Source organism: Cibotium barometz, chromosome 33 (genome assembly GCF_041138505.1).
Source record: "Cibotium barometz isolate CiBa-2024 chromosome 33, ASM4113850v1, whole genome shotgun sequence".
Taxonomy (NCBI): Eukaryota; Viridiplantae; Streptophyta; class Polypodiopsida; order Cyatheales; family Cibotiaceae; genus Cibotium; species Cibotium barometz.
Genome location: NC_141078.1, coordinates 36969546 through 36987526, shown reverse-complemented (window position 1 = coordinate 36987526; position 17981 = coordinate 36969546). Strand labels below are relative to the sequence as shown.

Genomic DNA, 17981 nt, shown 5'->3' with positions numbered 1-17981 from the left:
ATGCCCGAGTAGGTTGGTTGCAACCCGGAGTGAAACTTCCTTTTCTTTTCATCTTCGGAGAGTTGCATAAAAGGAGTAACCTCAAGCAAAACTTTCCAAAATTTGTTGACATATTGTTGCACACTCTCATTATCTTTTTGCTCAAGTCTATCCCACTTCTGTGTGAGTGTTTGCTCCGCATTTGGAGGCGAAAATTGGGCATAAAATCTGTCCTTGCACTCTTTCCAAGTACAAATGGGATCTTTGGTGGTCTTTTTTAGTGATCCACCAATGGGCAGCTGTCCCCTTCAAAAACATACTTGCACGACGAATTTTAGACTTCTCAGTGAAGTCCTCATCACTAAAAGCAATGTCAAACTGAGCCACGAAAGCAAGCACCTTGGAGGCATCATACTCTCCGTGAAAGGCATCAAACTTCACGGACTTGTCCCCTGCCTTAAACTCTTTGAGCTTTTTGGGATGTGATTCATGTTCTTCGTTCTTTCTGGGATGTGATTCATGTTCTTCGTTCTTTCTCTTTCCCCTATCCAACGGGACAACCCTCTCTGCATGGGCTTCATGGGCAATCAAAGATGTTTCACGAGGCACGGTGGCATGTGCATTATGAATCTGTGGCCTAGATGCATGTGACCTTCCCAAATGATGCAATGTCTCACCACGAGACAACTCAATGGGCAAAGTCTTTTGGCTTGCATGCCGACCACTCTCTCTATGACAAACATGCTTTGAATCCACAAGGCCATCATGTCGCCCACTAGCTCCAACATGCACATATTTGTTTCCTCCTATCCCATGAGGAGTAGATGCATGGCGAGAAGTGACTGATATCTCTTCCTTGTGTATAGAAGACCTCAACTGTTGAGATGCTGGGTCTCCATGCTTCAAACGAGGTGGATTCTTAAATACTAACTTCTCATCCTCTCCTTTGAGATCACCCTTTCGGATGAGATAGAAGAGTGCCAACTCCCTTGGCTTCTTGCTGACTTCACGAGCCATAGACTCAAAGGTCATATCCACCATAGCATCAGCTTTCCTTCCTTCAATGACACTTTGTACATGGGGATCTTCATGCAAAAATTGTAGCTCTTGCTCCTTTGCTTGCAAAAGCTTCTTCATGTGCTCCAATTCAGCGCTTAATGCATTGGGCTCATCCTCATGCATAGGCTCTTTTCCACGGGATGGCTGTCCCATCAAAGCATTGTTATAAACTCTCTCAAGAGGCTTGTGCCTTCCATGCAATGCATCGGAATCGCGAGAGGAGGCACTTCATTGACCTCTCAAATTCGGCACTTCCAAAGTGTTGCCTTGGCTGTCCATTGAGTCAAGTGTCTGTTTTTGCTGCTTCTGATCTCAAAACACCATGTCTCCTCTTGAGAAAGAGGGACGACCGGGCTCTGATACCAATGTAACCGCTCCCTACAGGAGGCCTGACAAATCAGAAGATAAAATACACATTTTTAGATCACGTAACTAATACAAACAATGGACAAAACTTCCAACATTATAACTGAAAATGACAAACAACACTTGACACCATCATTGGGGCCAGAAAGAGCCGGCTCCCCCTCAATACAGTTGTATTTCTTGGAGTATTTATATGTACAAGTGTTCATAACTTCATGGGTCCAAGGCCAGATTTCTCCATAACATGTAGTGAGTACAACTGAAAAACAATAAGATTTTGTCGATGTAGATTCAGTTGTCGGAGTAGACGAAATCATTGGTAGTCTCCTACCTTCATTGGGTGAACACCTGTCCTCATTGGTCTTCCGGGACCGTGCACCCACAAGCACGCCCGTACTAACGCCTAGAAAGGTGAAGCACTGCAGAGGGAGTGATACCTGGTACTCCACAATAAGCTTTGCTCCCAGTTTTCCTTATACCCCAGTGACCTTCACTGGCTCCTCTTAATGTGAGGGCGCGATCAGGATAATCATGGGAAAAATCACCATCCTGGTGGCCTTGATGAAGGGAACTGGGGGTGATGCTTGCCTGACAAGACTTGTAAAGACAACATTTAATTTTAATAATTTTTGAATTTAAAAATACATAAATAAGTACCTGACAAGGATTTAAATTCAGATCTTAGGAGAGAAGTTTATCCCTTTTTAATGTTCTCCAATACTGTAGGTGGGTAGAAGAGCTGCAGAAGCAGCACACAGGTACTGTAGGCAGATTCAGGGCAGGAACAATAGTTGGGTACTCCAGCAGCAGCAGGTATCGGGCAGCAGGTGGGTACAGCACTGTAGGCGGGTACAACAACAGGTACAGTCGGGTACACTAGCAGCAATAAGCGGGTTGGAAGAAGATGGATTCAAGGCAACCAATCGTATTCTGAGCTGTAGCAAAACAGAGGCGGGTTCCAAGAGGCGCCTGCCTTCCATCAACTATCCCACACCACCCACATGTGGAGGGGATGATGTTTCACATGCAATACTTAATCTTAATTGGGATTAGGCCTTAATCAAAAGTTAACTCTTAGACATCCACAATAAATCAAGTGTCCAGCCAATGTTTAAAATGTGTGTGAACACCCAACCTTATAAACATTAAGGTTTACATTACTTTATGGATTTTACATTTGAAAAGGCCAAAAAGGGCAATACTTGCTACCTGTTCACACGCCACACCAACTCGTTAGCAAACAGCGCACCCACAGTACACCGGGGGCGTTCCTGTCTAGTGTACTGGCACATCATAGCAGGCAAACACACGAAAATAAGTCATGCGAAAACAAGTTTATGCATGCAAACATAAATGCACAGCACATGTAATGGACGAAATCTCCCTTTCATGAAACTTGTAGAAGAATTTCTTGTCGGGCATAAAATTGGCGCGACAGAAATGTGAAGTCTTGGTTTTCCTATGGAGTGATAGTCCCATAGGCAAAACACAAGTCCTGGCACGGGCCTTCCTATGGAATGATAATCCCATAGACAAGGTCGGCACAAATATCAATCCTACCATGGAGTGACAGTCCCATGGATAAGACGCAATCTTGGTCATACACGAGTGGCAGTAAACAGGCTCTTGTCCATATGGCACAATGCTGGTCACACACAGGTGGCACAAAATTGGTTCTCGTCCATGTGACACCAGATGACTGACCCTTTCACATGGGGCACTGGCCTGGCCACATGTGAACGTGGTACAAATCTAGCTGCTCTATGACAATCCCATAGAAGTGGCTCCATAAATGGAGATGGACCAAATGGTGACAGAGCCCATCCGTTGCTAGTTGCTGGGAGGACTGTAGGGCGAGCCTCGGGAGTCTCCATGGGGCCATGGCATTGATACTGTGAATGTATGTGACTGTCTGGAAGAGTGCCTCTACTACCATGGGTTCTGCAGCAAACTCCGCCAGAATAATATCATGTGGGACCGATGGTTTGTTGCGTATCATACTGGAGAGCATCATGACCCGGGGCCTCTCTATCTTTGGCCATTTAGCGGCTGTAAGATCAGGTGCCCAAAAGGGTGCTCCATACATCAATGTCGGAGTGACCAAGGTGTCAAATAGCCACATCTTTGGTCCTTAGCTCTTGGAAATGGGCCTGGAAGCACTGTCTCTCCCATGAGAGCGAGAGAAGCATACCCTCGCATTAGTCTAGCCTCTGCAGCATGGCTCATCGAGAAGACGGGTCCAATAAAAGTACTCCCAAGTGCACATATGAGTGTGCAATCTCCACTGGGCTGCCCATGTAGGTGAAACTCAATCGAGATATGAAATGTTGAAGACCATAACCTTGGTTTTCCCAAGGTTTACTGTGAGATCCCGTTGTGCACAAAAGTCATGTAATGTGTCAAGATGCCTCTGGAGGATCTACAATAAGCACAATGTCATATGCATGTAGAATTAGCTTGATAAATTTTAGGCTACTTATAACTTCAACCACTTGGATGGTAAATTTTATGGAGTTACAAGACGAAAGCAAGGAAAATCACAACTGATATTTTCCAAAATGACATACCATGTCGTATACCCTCCCCGTTTATCGATAGATGGAACCTAACTGTCCACATGAAATAGAGTACTTACATACTCAAACGTAAACATGGTGAACAACCAACAATGAATGTCCTTGATACTTGGGTTTTACATGCTCGAAATCTATTGATTTCTAGCTTGGGATTAACACCAAGCATGGGATTACTCCAAATCCATGAGCCTAAGATTACTGTGGACCTTTGAAGCTCAGCATAAAGTAGTATAGAAACAAGAATGCTTGCTAGTGATACGGCTGCTCCCCCTCCTCTATCAATGAAGGCCGAAATCTTGTCGATGTAGAGGCCAAAGAGAGTGGGAGACAATGGGCATCCTTGCTTCACTCCAATGGTACCGGAGATGTCCTTTGATAATCCTCTTGGGGATCTCACCCGACTCATATAATGCCATGATCCCCGAGATCATGTCTGATGGTACCCCCAAATCTTAGAGTCTCTGCAGTAGTCTGGCTCGAGGTACTGTATCAAATGCTTTGCGGAAATCCACAAAGCAGTAGTAAACCCGTCAGTGTTGTGCTTTGGCCTCTTCTATGATGGCCGAGAGGGTGAAGATGTGATCCAAAGTGGAGAATGACCTACGGAAGCCTGCCTGCCCTAATGTTATGTGCCCTTTCTCTCTGCTAGTGTGCTAAGCTCCGTCTCAAGTACTGACCCATAAATTTTGGCTAGTGTGTGGCCAATCATAATAATCCTATAATTGTTGGGGTCCATGGGATCTCCGGTTTTATGGATGGGTGTGATGATATGGGTTATCCAGGTGGGTGGGAAGCCTTCCGAAAGAGCCCAGTTGAACTTATGGAGTAGGAGAGGTGCCAGAGTCTCCCCCGAATGGGAGATGTGCTATGCCAAGCGGCCCATCGCGGTCCTGTGATCTACTGTTTTGGAGTCTCCAGATGGCTCGGGCTACCATGGCGGGTGTGAAGGTGTATGTGATGGTGGTGGGATGGGGGCTGATCTGGTACTTCGTATAGGGATCGTGCATATGTGTACAATGTGCCATATGGATGGAGATATGTGTTAAAATATTGCATCTTCCTTTTATGCTGTCGTGGAGCTGTCGGCCTGTTTTCCTACAGTCGACTGCTTCATGCACAAGTATATAAGAGGTGCTTCCTTTATTCATTCTATCATATCATTCCTTGCCCTATTTGCTGGCTCTTGTACTCTGTAACCTCAAGCTAATAAAGCTCAGTTCTTGCTTGCAATCTTTCTCTCTCATGTTCATTGCTTCCGCTTGTGCACATTCTTTCATGGTATCATTCGCCTAGGCTCTGGCTACTGCACAATCTGTTTCTCTCCGTTTTCTGCTTCCCTAGATTCTCCAGGCTGTAGATCCTTCAAACAGTGGCTGCGTTTCTCCTTTCTTAGCTGCGTTTTCTGCTCTACAACCTCTCCAACTGCTGTCAGCCAGCCCCCAGGCTGCGTTTTCTTCTACAGAGACAAGTGGAGGCGGTCTAGCTGCAGATTCAGTGAGTGCATCAGACAAGTGGCACATCAGCTCTTCTCCCTCCAAGATCCCCTCCCTCTTTTGGTAGGAGGTTCCTGGTGGTGTGTTTTTTGGGTTTCTTTTGCTGCTGTCCAGCCTGCATCTTCAGAGGGGGCTATTAGTCCCTAGTTGGATCCTGTGGAAAGGTGCTTGAGAGAGCACGTGGATTGCTTAGCTACAGAGGTTGTTTGAGACATAGCTTCTTTGAGGCAGACATGGGTCCCCCCCTGCACGAACAAGGAAGACAAGCTCAGTGGTACAAACTATGATCGCTGGAAGCTACAAATTAAGGTCTGGTTCACACACAAGGGTCTCTGGGAGGTTGTTCAGGGTCACGAACGAAAGCCCGAACGCCCTACCAGCTCTAGGAAGTGGACTCAAGACCAGGAGGATGCCTTTCTCGCCAAACTTTCAGCTTGGGAGAATCAAGACTCAAAAGTTCACTCTGCACTTGTACGAGCCATCTCACCAGAGGTCTCCCCCGCCGTGCAAACATTGGATTGTGCTGCTTCTGTTTGGAGAAAGTTGACAGACCTATATGCACGGGACTCTACAATGCGGTCTGTCAACCTATTGGGTCAGCTCTTTTCTCTGGAGTTTACAGCAGGGACTTCCGTGCAGTCATTTGTGATGAAGGTTAAGGTAATTCATGACCAATTAGTGGCAATGGGTACTGCCTTGACCTCTTCTCAGTTAGCTGCTCTCCTCCTCTATCAATGAAGGCCGAAATCTTGTCGATGTAGAGGCCAAAGAGAGTGGGAGACAATGGGCATCCTTGCTTCACTCCAATGGTACCGGAGATGTCCTTTGATAATCCTCTTGGGGATCTCACCCGCCCTATGACTGACTCATATAATGCCATGATCCCCGAGATCATGTCTGATGGTACCCCCAAATCTTAGAGTCTCTGCAGTAGTCTGGCTCGAGGTACTGTATCAAATGCTTTGCGGAAATCCACAAAGCAGTAGTAAACCCGTCAGTGTTGTGCTTTGGCCTCTTCTATGATGGCCGAGAGGGTGAAGATGTGATCCAAAGTGGAGAATGACCTATGGAAGCCTGCCTGCCCTAATGTTATGTGCCCTTTCTCTCTGCTAGTGTGCTAAGCTCCGTCTCAAGTACTGACCCATAAATTTTGGCTAGTGTGTGGCCAATCATAATAATCCTATAATTGTTGGGGTCCATGGGATCTCCGGTTTTATGGATGGGTGTGATGATATGGGTTATCCAGGTGGGTGGGAAGCCTTCCGAAAGAGCCCAGTTGAACTTATGGAGTAGGAGAGGTGCCAGAGTCTCCCCCGAATGGGAGATGTGCTATGCCAAGCGGCCCATCGCGGTCCTGTGATCTACTGTTTTGGAGTCTCCAGATGGCTCGGGCTACCATGGCGGGTGTGAAGGTGTATGTGATGGTGGTGGGATGGGGGCTGATCTGGTACTTTGTATAGGGATCGTGCATTATGTGTACAATGTGCCATATGGATGGAGATATGTGTTAAAATATTGCATCTTCCTTTTATGCTGTCGTGGAGCTGTTGGCCTGTTTTCCTACAGTCGACTGCTTCATGCACAAGTATATAAGAGGTGCTTCCTTTATTCATTCTATCATATCATTCCTTGCCCTATTTGCTGGCTCTTGTACTCTGTAACCTCAAGCTAATAAAGCTCAGTTCTTGCTTGCAATCTTTCTCTCTCATGTTCATTGCTTCCGCTTGTGCACATTCTTTCATGGTATCATTCGCCTAGGCTCTGGCTACTGCACAATCTGTTTCTCTCCGTTTTCTGCTTCCCTAGATTCTCCAGGCTGTAGATCCTTCAAACAGTGGCTGCGTTTCTCCTTTCTTAGCTGCGTTTTCTGCTCTACAACCTCTCCAACTGCTGTCAGCCAGCCCCCAGGCTGCGTTTTCTTCTACAGAGACAAGTGGAGGCGGTCTAGCTGCAGATTCAGTGAGTGCATCAGACAAGTGGCACATCAGCTCTTCTCCCTCCAAGATCCCCTCCCTCTTTTGGTAGGAGGTTCCTGGTGGTGTGTTTTTTGGGTTTCTTTTGCTGCTGTCCAGCCTGCATCTTCAGAGGGGGCTATTAGTCCCTAGTTGGATCCTGTGGAAAGGTGCTTGAGAGAGCACGTGGATTGCTTAGCTACAGAGGTTGTTTGAGACATAGCTTCTTTGAGGCAGACATGGGTCCCCCCCTGCACGAACAAGGAAGACAAGCTCAGTGGTACAAACTATGATCGCTGGAAGCTACAAATTAAGGTCTGGTTCACACACAAGGGTCTCTGGGAGATTGTTCAGGGTCACGAACGAAAGCCCGAACGCCCTACCAGCTCTAGGAAGTGGACTCAGGACCAGGAGGATGCCTTTCTCGCCAAACTTTCAGCTTGGGAGAATCAAGACTCAAAAGTTCACTCTGCACTTGTACGAGCCATCTCACCAGAGGTCTCCCCCGCCGTGCAAACATTGGATTGTGCTGCTTCTGTTTGGAGAAAGTTGACAGACCTATATGCACGGGACTCTACAATGCGGTCTGTCAACCTATTGGGTCAGCTCTTTTCTCTGGAGTTTACAGCAGGGACTTCCGTGCAGTCATTTGTGATGAAGGTTAAGGTAATTCATGACCAATTAGTGGCAATGGGTACTGCCTTGACCTCTTCTCAGTTAGCTGCTCTCCTCCTCTATCAATGAAGGCCGAAATCTTGTCGATGTAGAGGCCAAAGAGAGTGGGAGACAATGGGCATCCTTGCTTCACTCCAATGGTACCGGAGATGTCCTTTGATAATCCTCTTGGGGATCTCACCCGCCCTATGACTGACTCATATAATGCCATGATCCCTGAGATCATGTCTGATGGTACCCCCAAATCTTAGAGTCTCTGCAGTAGTCTGGCTCGAGGTACTGTATCAAATGCTTTGCGGAAATCCACAAAGCAGTAGTAAACCCGTCAGTGTTGTGCTTTGGCCTCTTCTATGATGGCCGAGAGGGTGAAGATGTGATCCAAAGTGGAGAATGACCTATGGAAGCCTGCCTGCCCTAATGTTATGTGCCCTTTCTCTCTGCTAGTGTGCTAAGCTCCGTCTCAAGTACTGACCCATAAATTTTGGCTAGTGTGTGGCCAATCATAATAATCCTATAATTGTTGGGGTCCATGGGATCTCCGGTTTTATGGATGGGTGTGATGATATGGGTTATCCAGGTGGGTGGGAAGCCTTCCGAAAGAGCCCAGTTGAACTTATGGAGTAGGAGAGGTGCCAGAGTCTCCCCCGAATGGGAGATGTGCTATGCCAAGCGGCCCATCGCGGTCCTGTGATCTACTGTTTTGGAGTCTCCAGATGGCTCGGGCTACCATGGCGGGTGTGAAGGTGTATGTGATGGTGGTGGGATGGGGGCTGATCTGGTACTTTGTATAGGGATCGTGCATTATGTGTACAATGTGCCATATGGATGGAGATATGTGTTAAAATATTGCATCTTCCTTTTATGCTGTCGTGGAGCTGTTGGCCTGTTTTCCTACAGTCGACTGCTTCATGCACAAGTATATAAGAGGTGCTTCCTTTATTCATTCTATCATATCATTCCTTGCCCTATTTGCTGGCTCTTGTACTCTGTAACCTCAAGCTAATAAAGCTCAGTTCTTGCTTGCAATCTTTCTCTCTCATGTTCATTGCTTCCGCTTGTGCACATTCTTTCATGGTATCATTCGCCTAGGCTCTGGCTACTGCACAATCTGTTTCTCTCCGTTTTCTGCTTCCCTAGATTCTCCAGGCTGTAGATCCTTCAAACAGTGGCTGCGTTTCTCCTTTCTTAGCTGCGTTTTCTGCTCTACAACCTCTCCAACTGCTGTCAGCCAGCCCCCAGGCTGCGTTTTCTTCTACAGAGACAAGTGGAGGCGGTCTAGCTGCAGATTCAGTGAGTGCATCAGACAAGTGGCACATCAGCTCTTCTCCCTCCAAGATCCCCTCCCTCTTTTGGTAGGAGGTTCCTGGTGGTGTGTTTTTTGGGTTTCTTTTGCTGCTGTCCAGCCTGCATCTTCAGAGGGGGCTATTAGTCCCTAGTTGGATCCTGTGGAAAGGTGCTTGAGAGAGCACGTGGATTGCTTAGCTACAGAGGTTGTTTGAGACATAGCTTCTTTGAGGCAGACATGGGTCCCCCCCTGCACGAACAAGGAAGACAAGCTCAGTGGTACAAACTATGATCGCTGGAAGCTACAAATTAAGGTCTGGTTCACACACAAGGGTCTCTGGGAGATTGTTCAGGTCACGAACGAAAGCCCGAACGCCCTACCAGCTCTAGGAAGTGGACTCAGGACCAGGAGGATGCCTTTCTCGCCAAACTTTCAGCTTGGGAGAATCAAGACTCAAAAGTTCACTCTGCACTTGTACGAGCCATCTCACCAGAGGTCTCCCCCGCCGTGCAAACATTGGATTGTGCTGCTTCTGTTTGGAGAAAGTTGACAGACCTATATGCACGGGACTCTACAATGCGGTCTGTCAACCTATTGGGTCAGCTCTTTTCTCTGGAGTTTACAGCAGGGACTTCCGTGCAGTCATTTGTGATGAAGGTTAAGGTAATTCATGACCAATTAGTGGCAATGGGTACTGCCTTGACCTCTTCTCAGTTAGCTGCTCTCCTCCTCATCAGGCTTCCTGCAGATTATGACATGGTTTCCCAAGCTTTGCAGTTCAGATCACAACACATTCCCTCGAGTTTGATGATCTATGTACTCTCCCCTTGGAAGAGGAATCCATCCTAGTTTCTCAGGGGAAATTGAAAGTTTCATTGTCTATTGGACCTGATCAGGCACTCTCGACAGTGGAGAAGAAAGTTCGGAGTCGGTGTTACAAGTGTGGGAAGAAAGGCCACCTGTCAAAGGATTGTCAGTCAAAGGACAATGGCAAAGCCAAGGACAAGGGCAAGTCTTCCAAGAAGGGCAAAGACAGGTCACATGACACTGACACAGACTCGTCTAGTGACAACCCCAGCTCTCCCAAGGCCTTACAGTCTGGAGAGAACATGACTGGTGTCTTGCTCTAATCCTAAGGGCATCCCCTGCGTGCTGTCTTCCAGAAACTGCTTGTGGGCAGGTGAGGGAGCTTTCACAGCTCTCTTATATTAAATCTGGAGCATGGGACCCGTGTGTCGGAGTTCCAAGTATGAAGACATGCAAGTTCACTTGATGGTCCGGATGAGTTCCAGGATCAACCAAGTTTCCTTCATGGTTCGGATGAGTTTCAGAACTATTGGTTAGTAGAGACTATGGACAGGATGTGTTCCATGTTCAATTGTTCGAGGTTATTGGATGTGATGTGTTCACAGTTCTACTTTGAGTTTGGAGCCAAGCAGATTTTCTTTTGCTCTTTATAGTGGCATTATGTTCTCTGAAAAGACAACAAGCTGATGTGACATGTGAGAGATTGACCATCGTAAACACAACCTTAGGCTGACTAAACTTCACTTAATGATGCTTAAGAAATAGACAGATAGTGTCAATGCAATGCAATGCAGCTATATTAAATGAATGGGTTTACAATGAGATCTAAATAGATCTATGATGCTGTCCTAGATGAAGATCCTTCTCGGGATGAGATTGATGAGCTGAATGCTAAAGATGAGGAGTGTTCCTTGCTCCAATGCTGAGGTCTACCCTTCGATGCCAGCTTCCCTCTATGTAGGAGGTAGGAATGATGACTTAAATGCTGAATATGCTGCCTATGGTGCTGAATATGCTGATTTGATGACTATCTGCTGGATGAGCTGCTGTCCCACTGACTTTCCCTTGTCTCCTGGGAAGGAAACGCTGAAGGGAATGCTTGGAACTAATGCGATGCTGTCTGTATGCTGAAACGCTGATGTACTGATGCTGAACTGATGAACAGATGACGAACTGATGCTCTCCTTGTTGCCTAAGAAGGAAACGCTGAGGAGAGGATGATCAATGCGTTGCTGATCTGAGATCTATGAACTGAACTGAGATGAAAGACTGAATGGATGCGCTTCTTATATATATGTGGGAATAATGCTGGTCGGCCAGCCTTGCTGCTGTCGGCCAGCTCCTGGATGCTCACGACTTGCCATAAATGCATATCTGCTCTGTCGGCTGGTCACAACATGCTGTCGACTGGTCATAAAGTGCTGTCAGCTGGTGCTAACAACCCCGACTTGATGCAACTAAATGCCTTATATGCTTATGAAGGCTAAGGTACTGATGTTGCTTATGCTGATATATGCCTGAATAATACTTAAATGTCCTGCTTAATGCTTGATGATGCCATGCCACTTGTACACCTGATGGGTGTGCACGTGACAGCTGACATGTGCATTTTCCGAGGTGTACTCAGTACTGGCCATGCTGAGGTGTCCATGGTTGCACCTTCGTCATCAGTTTTCTTCTAATTTTTTTGCACACTTCAAGATGAAGAGGGGGTGTTAAAATATTGCATCTTCCTTTTATGCTGTCGTGGAGTTGTCGGCCTGTTTTCCTACAGCCGACTGCTTCATGCACAAGTATATAAGAGGTGCTCCCTTTATTCATGCTATCATATCATTCCTTGCCCTATTTGTTGGCTCTTGTACTCTGTAACCTCAAGCTAATAAAGCCTCTCATGTTCATTGCTTCCGCTTGTGCACATTCTTTCAATATGATGGGTGTGGGTGGGCGTTTCTCTTGGATTTCCTTCCAGCCCTCGTTATAGTTCACACCTTTGAGAGATTGGTATAAGTCCTTGTATTGGCCCTTAACATGTGCTTGTTTCTTACGTCTGCTTGTGTATTATTGGTTAATCCTTTGAGCATCTCGTTCTCCGATTTGGCCAGTTGCAACCTCGCATAGGAGACACTCATGTGTTGTGCGGCATTCCTGATCATACCAATTGTTTTGGGGCATGGTGCCGGTTGGGAGTCTGGCAGTGGTGGATGGAAATGCGGCTATGGTAGAGGTGTGTAAGATTGTGGTGAGCTGAGAGGTGAGGTTGGCTAGTGGGAGATTGGGGTCTACATATGTTAGATGTCGGTAGAGATGGTCAGAGTAAGTTGAGTCCCCATCATGGTGGAAGTGAATCTGGGTGTTGTGTGAGATGGGTGGTGGTGGTGGTGGTGGTGACGGTTGGGAAAGCTGAGGCTAAAGGAGAGATAGGCATGGGTGTCTCAAAGGGGGCGGGTGGGAATGGTGAAGGCATGTATGGATGTGGCTAAACCTGGGGATCACATAAGGTAATCCATTGTACTTGAGCCTCCGCCATGTGGGAAGCATGTGAGAGCTCCGGAAGAAGGCCAACGGGACATCCCGTTGAGGATGGCTAAGCCATGTGTGGTCCCCAGCACGAGGAACTCCCTGCCTGATGTTGATGTCGTGAAGCATTTCAACATAGTACTCATAGTATGTTGACATGTACGTGACATCACATAGTCGAGCACCAATGGGCCCTTATCACCATAGATCAGACTCCTCCCATGTAGGTTGTATAGTCAAGCACTAGTGGGCCCTAGTCACGATTAGCTTAGACTTCTCCCATGATGATGAGTGTAGAGGCATCCTACCATAGGGCATGTTACAAGTTGACTTCCATCTAGGATATATGAGATCATCTATCAAGATTAAGGAGGGATAAGGACTTGCAGTAACCGGGTCTTATTACTGAGACAACCGGTGATTTTCTACTACCACAAAATTTGGTGGAGGCTTCTTGTGACAGTAGCGCAACAGGTGGCAAGCCAGCACAGGATATTTCGTTTCATTGGGAGGAGTTTAGTCCTTGGGGATATCTCTTTATTAGGGTGAGATGCTTGGGAGGACTATTTGAGGAGGTCTCTAGCACCATCGGAGTGAAACAAGGATGCCCGTTATCTCCGACCCTCTTTGGATTTTACATAGATGAGATCTTAGACTTCATTGATAGAACCGAAGGTGGAGAATCTTTTCTAGGAGGTATTCTTGTTTCCATCCTTTTATATGTTGATGATAGTGTACTCATTGCAGATTCTGAGGGGGGGGGCTACATAAGCACACGGATACGTTACAGGATTTTTGCGCACAGAGGGGGCTCTCAGTCAACCTTGGGAAAACCAAGGTTATGGTATTCCACACCTCCTACCCAATTGTTGTAGGCCATATAGAGATCACTTACAGCAGGGTTGAGGTGGTGCACTCATATGTCTATGTTGGAGCTACCTTCACTATTCCACGCTTCTCTCTATAAGACAGGCAACAAAGGATAGACTCACTAGAGGATATGCAGCTCTAGCCTTACTGGAGAGGCAGTGTTTCCAAGTGCATTTTTAGGAGTCGAGGACAAAGGGTTGGCTTTTTGACTCCCTAGTCACCCCGGTACTTATGTATCTAGCTCCTTTCTGGGTACGAGGTTTAGCCCTGGCAGATTGGCAGTGCATAGAGCGTCCTCAGATCATGATGCTATCACGGATGATATGCAACAAGCTGGTCTATGACCACCCGACTGAAAACTTTGGGTGTTCTGGTCAATGCCCACCCGTAAATAGAAATGAGCATTCTAGCTTAATTAGCTACTCAAAAGATATACAAATCACAATTCATGCTCTATGAGCCATCTGGTAATTCCTAACTCACATATGGAACAGTTTTGATCAAGAGAATGATCAATTTCAAGAACAAAGCAAGAGAATGGTTACACATACATTAGTCTTACACATGATACTACATGTGTGGAAGCCTTCCTGTATTGATTCATAGCCCTAAGCTTGATTAAGAACAAGATGTTGATTTAAATATGATTAAGACAGAGGAGAGAGAAGAAGAGAGAGATTGGTGTCAGGGTTTTTCTTGTATTTTTATATGGTACAAAAAAGGTGGTTGAATGAGTGTACATGGTATAAGCCTTTGGTCAGCCCCACGGGGGGTGACCTCTGGCCCTACATGACTTCTACTGATGAAACGATGAATGAGAATGCTCAATTATGAGTGATGCTTATATATATATATATATATATATGTATATATATATGTGTATATATATATGTGTATATATATGTGTGTGTATATATGTGTGTATATATATGTGTGTATATATGTGTGTATATATCTGTGTATATATATATGTGTATATATATGTGTGTATATATATGTGTATATATATGTGTGTATATATATGTGTATATATATATGCTGAGAGGAGTCAGATGAATCAGGCGGAGATTGTGGGAGGCCATTTGCCATGAGTAGAGCATGATAGAGAAATGATTAGGAAAAGGGGAGAAAAGGTTAGAGTAGGGCATGAGGCGGTGGTAAAGTATTTTAAAAAGTTGCCTAAAGGGGGAAAAGTGACGAGTAGGAAGGCGGCAGAATAAGGAGCAGATTGTTGGTTTTTTTTTGGCGAGTTTTTTTTTTTTTGGGGGGGGGGGGTGGTATTGGAACAATATAGAGACGCAAACTGCAAAGGAGGCGGTGGCGGGAGTTGAGTAGAAGAAGAGGCGCAAGATGTGGCTAAAAAAATAGTGTGTGTGATGGCCGCCATGGGGGCACTTGGGGGGCGAGCAAGGAGAAGTTATCCCTTGGATATTTTGTGACAAAATGAAGTAGGAGTGCATAAGTATAGATCATCGAAATTCCATCAAGTGGGGAGGCGAGGAGGAGAAAGGAACCAGGTAGGAGAGGGAGGCGCAAGGGAAGGTGAGGAGGAGAGGAGGCTTGCTCCAAAAAAAAAAAGGTATGGTGGCGACCAAGGGAGAAGGCAAGCATAGTTGTTTCCTACGATACGATGCCGTATGGGAAAATACAGTATGATATAATTTTTTTTCTTATCGTATAGTTATATACGGTCTTTTAAAAAAAATACTTACAAACTTATGTATTTTCAATTTCAAAGAGAAAACAAGTTGTCACAAACCCAAAATTCCATTAAAACCAAGTTGAAAACATACATACGCTAAGTCATACAATGCGAGGCACTCTAGGTGTAGGTAGTACAAGAAGAAGTGTAAAAAAAAGAGAGGCTATAGGGTTGGGGCTAGAATTTAGATGGAGGAGGCTAGATGGAGAAGTGATCACTATCAAAATCAAAGCTCTCGCTAGGATCATCTCCATTGGAAGAGTGCCCAATCAAAGCGTTCGCCAAAGTCACCTTTGCTAAGGATGTTGCCGTCGTCATCAAACTCGGACTCTCTAATGTCCTGTGACAAGGCAATTGGAGGGTCCTCATTTGTAGGAGTGGAGAAAGAACTACCAGAACCTCGTCGTCTGTAGGTTTGCACTATGCTACTCGGGCCGGGATGAAAGGTGCATCTGCAATGGCCTACTTGCACTCCTTTGCTACTAGGCCAAGTTGTTGTGCGCCCTCGACAAGTACGAGAAACTCATCTGCATAGAGTTCCGCATACAATCTCTCCTCCTCCTCATCTACCTCCTTGTGGACACTCTTGGGAGTTGATTACAGGGTGGGGGAGGGTAGTCAGAGAGTTGATGGGGACCGTTGCCATAGTGATTGGTGCAGGGGGGTTGGGAATGAGTGGTGGAAGGTAGGTCACTTGAGAAGTAGGTTGGCAATGCAGTGTGGAAGGTAGGTGGCAGGATGGTAAGAGAAGTAGCAACATAATGCGTGGAGTTCGGGTTTGTTGAGGCGTGGTGTGGGGCTTGTTGCTGATGAAGCTTACAGAATTCCTTCAAATAGTAACAGTCTTTATCTTCATGTCCCCCCCTTTCACGAAAGGAATAGTATCTCCTCTTTTGGCATTCCTGGACGGTGTGTTCCAGAGACTCACATACGGCACACCACAACCCCTTCTTGGCTTCTTGTTGGGTCTTCAGTTCCTCAATCTCGTTGGAGCAGAGTGTTTTCATTTTTGGCTCACTTTGAGTTCCTCCAGTTCCCGCTTCAGCTAAGCCACTGGATCATCCAATGGTGTTGTCATTGGATGTATAGAGTCCACATCATGCTCAAACATGAGACATGCATTTTCTAGTTGGGAGGCTAGCTCTTTTAATTCCAACGACGTGGTTGGTGGTAGTTAGCCGACTCTCCCGAATCTCTGCTGGGTCGTCTTGGGCAAGGCTTGCATCACCCATTGACGCACCATGAAGTCGCCAAGGTAAGTCGGTAGGCGTGCCACCAACACTGTAGTTCGTGTCATGAGTTCTGACACCATAGTCACAGGAAACGGCCGTTTCAGTCCCTAGAAATGCGTTTCTCCATTTCAGGACCCCATCCGTTTCCATGGCCGTTTCTCATTTCCCAAGTGATATTGTCAGAGGAAACGGCCGTTTCCACCCCTAAAAACCCGTTTCCCCGTTTCCATTCCTCAAACGTTTCCGTTTCTGGTGACTATGTCTGACACACTCTCCCTTGGTAGCAGTTAGAGTTACCCTAGCTCTTGGAGAAGGTGGTCCTTATAGTTACCGGAACGAAAGGTGTGGAGGAAGGTGTTCTTTAGGGTGGCCTAGTCCGCAAAGTGGTCAATTGGCAACTGACTGAATTATTTGTATGCAGAGCGTTCTATAGTGGACGGGAAAAGTACCAAGAAGACATCCACCCGCTCCACACCTCAGCTCTTGCACATAGAAATGAACCGCCGGATGTGGTCATCTAAATTTCAGCGGTGGATCCTTTGAAAGTGGGAAGCTATTTGCTTGGCCCAACAGTGTGGAAAGGGGTTCCACTGCAGGAGGGTTGGCTGGACCACGAGGATTGGTTGGGCCTCCACCATTGTTACCAAAGGTGAGATTACCAAGGTTGGCTGCCATAGGGAAGGGTGGAAGGGGGTCCCTAGGTGGTATGTAATTGAACCTCTTCTGACTATAGCAGCGTATTGAGAGGGGTTGGGCCGACTGGACTACAACGAGAGCATGTATTGGGCATACAGAGGACATAGAGACAAGAGGTGAGCTAATAGGAAGGACTCTTAAGTTTCAGTGGTCCCACCAGCGTGTCAAATTTTTAGTGTACCTCTAGCAGGGTTGGTTGCCCAGCACACCAAAGTGGTGGTTCTCCTCTGGACAGTATGTCCGGAGTCCTCAATACTCACGGCACAATGCACACATAAAAAGACTAAGACAAATTAGAATATGAGCATAGCACAATGACAAGATTACTGTAAACAACACTTGCATTACTCCCAAGACGCAATGACACACAGATGGAATAACAAGTGACTACAGCACTCAATGAATAAGACTCACTGAACAGGACTAGATGGAAAAGGATGTCCCCAAGGATGGATAAAAGATGTCCTCAAGGATGAGCTGAGGGCCATTTAAATGATTCTTGCAAGGCATGGTGGAGTCCGTGGAGTCGGTGGCATCTCCTATCTCTGGTAGATGCCCATCGGAGTGACCGTGTGGTGCCTTCGATACAGTGGCTGTGCCAGCCAATTGTCCAGGCCGGTGGGCTCTAAGGACTGCCAGCCTGTCCATGTGTGAAATCAGGCAGTGTCCAGTCGAGAGAAGTTCTGGTCAGGTAGATGTAGCAAGCTGCAACAGGCTGACTCCGTGAAATGGCTAACCAGCACACATTAAGGGTATAAATATTCTCTGCACT

At 46.4% G+C, this 17981-nt stretch overlaps 1 protein-coding gene across 4 annotated transcripts in view; it reads left to right on the top strand.

The window, feature by feature from the left end:
• The window catches only part of LOC147619524 (GABA transporter 1-like), a 63080-nt gene that overhangs the window by 42574 nt on the left and 2525 nt on the right, over nucleotides 1-17981 (top strand). The gene's annotated exons all lie outside the window — the stretch shown is intronic.